This window comes from Tursiops truncatus, chromosome 10, assembly GCF_011762595.2.
Source record: "Tursiops truncatus isolate mTurTru1 chromosome 10, mTurTru1.mat.Y, whole genome shotgun sequence".
NCBI classification, from domain to species: domain Eukaryota; kingdom Metazoa; phylum Chordata; class Mammalia; order Artiodactyla; family Delphinidae; genus Tursiops; species Tursiops truncatus.
In genome coordinates this window covers 4,763,911-4,769,910 of record NC_047043.1, presented here as the reverse complement: position 1 = coordinate 4,769,910, position 6,000 = coordinate 4,763,911, and the positions used below count along the sequence as shown (strand labels likewise).

Sequence of the window (6,000 nt, the reverse complement as noted above, 5' to 3'; positions counted from 1 at the left end):
ACAAAACCCAGACGGGGGCACCGCATCCTGCAAGACCACTGCCTGAAGGGCGCCCAGGGTCCCTGGAGACGGGCTGCAGTCGAGCTGTTGGTGGGTGTGCTTTTGGAGCCTTCATCCATCACCCCAGAGCGGCCAGAGCTGGCGGCGCGAGCTAGAAGTAGAGGGGCCTAGTCTGCGTGCGTGTGTGTGTGCGTGTGTGCGTGTGTGTGTGTGTGTGTGTGTGTTGGGTGGGCAGTTTCCTGAGGTGTTGGGAAGAAGCCCTATCTGCCCGGATCTGCTCCCAGCCTTCCCGGGAGCCCCCCCAGGCTGGGTGGTGCAGGAGGCCTCTGGCTGGCAGCCCTGGGCTCGCTGGGCGGGTGAGAGAGGAGGGGGAGGCGGGCCAGGCCCCGGGGGAGCAGGGCTGGTGGGTGGGATGGGTTTACAGTGGGCCCCAGTCTGTCGCCCCAAGGGCGGGGCGCGGCCCGGCCTCTTCGTTGAGAATCTGGGGTCCTCGAGAACTCTGTACAGCAGCAAGTGGGCCCAAGACAAGCAGAGGCCGGTTTCACTCCTTCAGCTGATAGACTGCAAACTCTGCCGTGCACACTTGCCTTTGAACCACTCGCACACTCGCCGAGTGTGGGCAGTGGAAGGTCACAGGCCACGAGCCTGGGACGAGAGCGTCGTGGTACCCACTCGAGGACCCGCCCGGCTGCCAGCACCCCACCCGCTGGGGCCGGTTCCTGGCCGGGCTCTGGGTGACATGAAAGGCCGCCCTCTGTGTGCGGAGCCCGTGGGTGGGCCGTGCCCCCGGCACAAAGCCTCCTGTGAGCGTTTGTATCGCGGTCTTAGCGACTGTCACGTCAGCATGTGACCTTTAAAACTTGCGGGAACAGGAGCCGCTTGTGGGGCATGTGCTGGGGAGGAGCGCCCGTCCCTGCTGCCCGCCGGCAGGAGGCGTTGGAGGGGAGCCCGACGGGCTCAGTCCCTCGGCATCTGCTTTTGCTGCGTCTTATTCTTCTTCTTCCCGCAGTTGTCTTGCGCGCAGCTGTTGGGGGGTTCGGCACCTGTCCGACTCCGTGAGGACCCCAGATCCGCGCCCTGCTCCTCGTCACACTCTCTCACCCCCCGGGGCCTGTGTTTTGGCGGCCGCCCATCACACACATGCACCCCGGCCGCCCATCACACACATGCACCCTGGCATTCTCTCGTTCTCGGTGGGGCTCGCTGAGCTTTATCCACTTGGGGAAGATCCCACGGAAGGGAAGACACTGGCGTCGTGGAGGGGAACCTGGCAGAGGAGGGTGGAGGGGGCCCCGTGGGGTCGCAGAGGGAGACGTTCTGAGGAGGAAAGGTCAGGGTGCCTTGCAGTCGCTCTAAGGCAGGTGGGAGGGATCCCTACGTCCAGGCCCCAGACACTCTTGGGGACGCCCTGCCTCCCTCGGTCCGGTTTTGGCTGCCCTGCACGGCTTCTCACTCTCTCTTGGGATATTTCCAACTGGAATCAGGTAGTTGCAGAGATTCTCCTGGGTCACCCTTGACTCAGGGCCGTGGGCCCCGATGGTTTCAGCCCCCTGGTGCTCGAGCGCTCACAGCGGGGCCGGCCTGTCTGCCACCGAAGCCTGCCCACCACCCACTCTGCTGGCTCTGCCGTCTCTCTCCAGGACCCCCGGTTCTGGAGTCGTAAACTATGGCCCACAGGCCAGATCTGGCGGCCGACTATTTTGTAAATAGAGTTTTATTGGAGAGCATCCACGTCCCTTCATCTGCGTGCTCTCTGGCTGCCTTCTTGCTACACCGGCTGAGTTGAATATGCCCCCAGTGTTTACCGTCTGGTCTTTCACAGAGCACGTCGGCTACCCCTGCTCTAATTCACCGCGATCCTCTTTCAGGGATGAGTGAACCATCGTTCCCACTGCTGTCCTGTCTCCTGTCTGGCTCCCCTCCCGTCCGTGCTCCACGCTCTGGCCTTTCTACCCTTGATTTAGCCAAGAGGCCGAGGGGCCACGCCCTCCGGCCTTTCTAAAGTAGGAATTGGGTGATGCTACTTCGCCATTCGCTTCACTGGCTCCTGGGGCTGGCTGGCTGGCTTCTCGGCCCCTTCTCTGGGTGTGCGGCCTCTCCACGTGCCTCCAGCTCTGCTCCTCCCGTGGTTCCATGGTGCCACATCCACTGCGCCTGTTCCCAAGGCGCCGGGTCTCCGTCCAAAAAAAAAAAAAAATTAGGGTAGTGAATGTTGGAGAAGAGGTTAAGGAGAAAAAATAAATCGGGAAGGAGGAATGAAATACACTGGGAGTGCTAACACTGAGACATGGTGGCCAGAGAAGGCCTCACTGAGAAGGTGGTTTTTTTTTTTTTTTTTTGCGGTACACGGGCCTCTCACTGTTGTGGCCTCTCCCGTTGTGGAGCACAGGCTCCAGACGCGCAGGCCCCGCGGCCACGGCTCACGGGCCCAGCCGCTCCGCGGCATGTGGGATCTTCCCGGACCGGGGCACGAACCCGTGTCCCCTGCATCAGCAGGCGGACTCTCAACCACTGCGCCACCAGGGAAGCCCGAGAAGGTGATGTTTGAGTAAAGGTTTGAAGGAGGGGAGGGAGGGAGGGAGCCACGTAGAAATTTGGGGAAGAGCATTTTAGACAAAGGAAAGAGAAATGCAAAGGTGGGAGGGCAGGAGCACACCCATGTGGGCTGTTAGAAAAGGAGGCCAGGGTGGCTGGAGGGGAGAGAATGGGTGTGGGGGAAATGTGGGCTGGACAGGGCTCTGGGGGCCAGGGGAAGGGCCGTGGGAGCCCCTCGGAGTGCTGAGCAGAGGACGGCGTGACCTGACGCAGTTTCATAGAGTCGTCCCGGCAGTGATGTTACTCCCCTCTAGACAGACAGCTCATAGGATCTTGTTGACCCTTATTCTCGGAGAGCCTCTGGCTTGTAGAAGACCTCAGTATGTTTTACAAATGAATGAGGAACGAATGAATGCATGAGTGAATGCTATCTCCCAACCACTGGCTCCTGGCTCCGGAGGGCTCTGGAAGTCTCCTCACTGCTGAAGGAAAGTTCTGGTAGCAGGTGCTGCCAGCGGCCCAGTCCCCCGGGGCTCTTAGCTGCCTGCTTGGGCGTCGCTATGGCAGCAACACATCCAAACCAGTTTTCCTTGTTGCCACAGAAAGGGCTGCTTCATGGATCCGTGTCACCCAGAGGGAGGATTTCAGGGCGTATCTCACAGCCTTGGCCTGGGCCCTGCCCTGTGCAACGCTCTGCTCAGTGTCACTGATGGAGCCCCAGAGTCACTACCAGCTGCAGATGCAGGTGGGAGGGATGGATGATTTGTTGATCGACAGACTCAGGATTTAAAACTATCTTTGTAGGTTCAAGCCAAGAGGCCCGACCCATAGGAGAAGGTAAAAATAGGCAGACATGGAAGGTTCTACGGCAAAGCCAAAAAATCAACTGTAACAAATGGGATTGGGGATATGTAGCTTCAGGATGTGGTGAGCACTGTCTGAATTACAAGTGTGAAGCAATTGGCAGAAATCCTAAAGCAAGCAGAGAAGCTGTTCTGGAAGTATATTAATAGATGCGTATTTTCTCAGAGTGGTTATATCCTCCTCTGACTGTGTAAGGCCACTCCTAGGACTTCAAGTCCCGCCATGGGTAGCACACTGGGAGGTGGTGTAGAGCAGTGGGTGCTGGGAGGAGAGGAGTCTGGCTGTGGGGACTTGGTGGCTCTCTTCAAAGATCGGAATTACTAAGGCAAGAGGGCTCAGGTTTGAGAGTTATTCGGAATGACCTTAAGGACCACTGGATGTCAGCTAAACAGATGAAAATGTTGTCCAGACATCAGATGGGTTGGCCCAGACCTCTTTTTATGAGGTGAGTGGGGGTGGGAGTGGGGACAACCAATGGGCAGGAAAGCTTAAGCATCAGATAAGCACTTTTACTTGATAATTAAAAAACCCCTTTCACAGTGGGATTCCATGCATTTATGCTCCTCTATTACTGTGTGAGGTAGAATCTGCCAGTTCCTCCTTGATATCCATTTTTACTTCTCCCTTAACAGTGAACCCCAACATTTTTAGCATGCCTTTCCAGAACAAGGGCTACTTTCCCCAACCTTCCTTGGAACTAGGTATGGCCAGGGAGTGCAGTTGTGGATTGTGACCAATGGAGTAAAAGCGGAAGTATCACGTTTAGATTCTGGGAAGCAGTAGTAAAGAGAGGAGGGGTATACTCTTATTTCCCCTTCCTCCTTTATGTAGGCTGGAATGTGGATGTGGTGGCTGGAGCTCAGTAGCCATTTTGGGGCATGAGGTAGAAGCTCTGTATTGATAAGGAGCCTGCATTCCTGATGGCTGTGACCATTACTGCAACCCCCATATTGTTACCTTTATTCTTATTTATTTATTTATTTTTGGCTGCATTGGGTCTTAGTTGAGGCACGTGGGATCGTCGTTGTGGCATGTGGGATCTTTAGTTGCGGCATGTGGGATCTTTTAGTTGCGGCATGTGGACTTCTTAGTTGCAGCATGAGAGCTCTTAGTTTTGGCATGCATGCGGGATCTGACCAGGGATCGAACCTGAGCCCCTGGCATTGGGAGCACAGAGTCTTACCCACTGGACCACCAGGGAAGTCCACCTTTATTCTTTATTTATGTAAAGGACACACGAAGGAACAGCCCTGAAATGAATGACGTGGACTCCCCAGTTGGATTGCCTGGCTTCAAATTCCAGCTCCACTAGTTGCTAACTACGTGCCCTTAAGTTTCTTAACCTCTCTGTGCCTCAGTTTCTGAATTTATAAACTGGGAATAATAATAGTAACAACTGTGCGGTTTTTGTTTCTGAAGGGGTTGGACTGAGAGGACGCACCTGAAAGCACAGGAGGTTGGCGCGCGGTAAATGTTTGGCGCGCGCTGCCCGTTGTCGTCGGTAGACAGGCTACACATTCTTTGCTCATACTTTGCGTCTCCATACACTGAGGCAAGTACAGAGCTGTGCTAGGTGTGCTTTCCCTCATCTACTTGCTCATTTGATAACTTCCAGTAATGCTCCAGAAAGACAAAAAGAAACAATATAAGCACAGTCAAAATGCAATTTATGCATGCATATTCAAGATTTTTTCTTAAGACAATCTCCCTTAAGGTTTGGATTGAGGAATTAATCGTTTCTAGAAGAGTGGGTCGTTGGAATTTGCTGTGTGTTCTGAGTCCCTTCACTGCTCTGGTTATTAATGTTTAGACTGTATATAGATATAAATTTCATAATGATGAGCAGGAATTTGTACCTAGAGAAAGAGTACACTTCTCTGGTAGGCGTTGGCTTCCCGGGTTTCTTAAGAAACCAAAGTCTGAACATCATCCGTTCATTTATTTATTCATGGGAATTTAAAGGCAAATGAGGGATGCATGCCCTAAGATGCTCTCAGCTTTGTGGAGAAGGCAGCTATGCTTCCTGCAGCTCTCTGGACATGCCTCTTCTTATGTCTGTCTCCCTGGGCTGTGGGTGTCAGAAGGTGAGTAAGAATTTGCCAGGAAGAAAAGGTGGGGCAGCACTTCTGGGAATTTATCCCCCAGAGGCGTCTGCACATGTATGGGAGGATGTGCGAACACGGTTATTCACGGCAGCATCGTTTGTAATAGCGGAAGTCTGGAACCCATATGTCCATCTATAGAGGGCTGGGTAATCTACTGACATCCCCGCAGTAAAATAGTATACAGCTGGAAAAAGAAAGGGTTGTCATCAGTGCTCTGATAGAACAAGGCTTCCAGAATATACTGTTAAGCTAAAAAAAAAAAAAAAAAGCAAAAAGCAGTGAGCATATATAGTGGGTTACGTTTTGTGTAAGGAAAGTTGGGGGCATATACATCCATATTTCCTTGTATTTGCAGAAAGACTGGCAACATAAACAAGGAACTAATAGAAATGACACCCCCCCGCCCCCCCCCCCCCAGTAGGAAGGCAGAGGACCAGGCCAGGGTGGGAGCCACTCTTCCTAATCATTCTTTATTATTTTGATTTTTGAACCATGT

At 53.8% G+C, this 6,000-nt stretch overlaps 1 long non-coding RNA gene across 2 annotated transcripts in view; it reads left to right on the top strand.

Moving 5' to 3' along the window:
• Positions 1-3,257: 3,257 nt before the first annotated feature.
• The window catches only part of LOC109551554 (uncharacterized), a 178,990-nt gene continuing 176,247 nt past the window's right edge, over positions 3,258-6,000 (top strand). For both annotated transcript variants that reach the window (XR_012334310.1, XR_002178353.3), the window contains exon 1: positions 3,258-3,844. This is a non-coding gene — a long non-coding RNA (uncharacterized lncRNA). The remainder of the gene's footprint in view (positions 3,845-6,000) is intronic.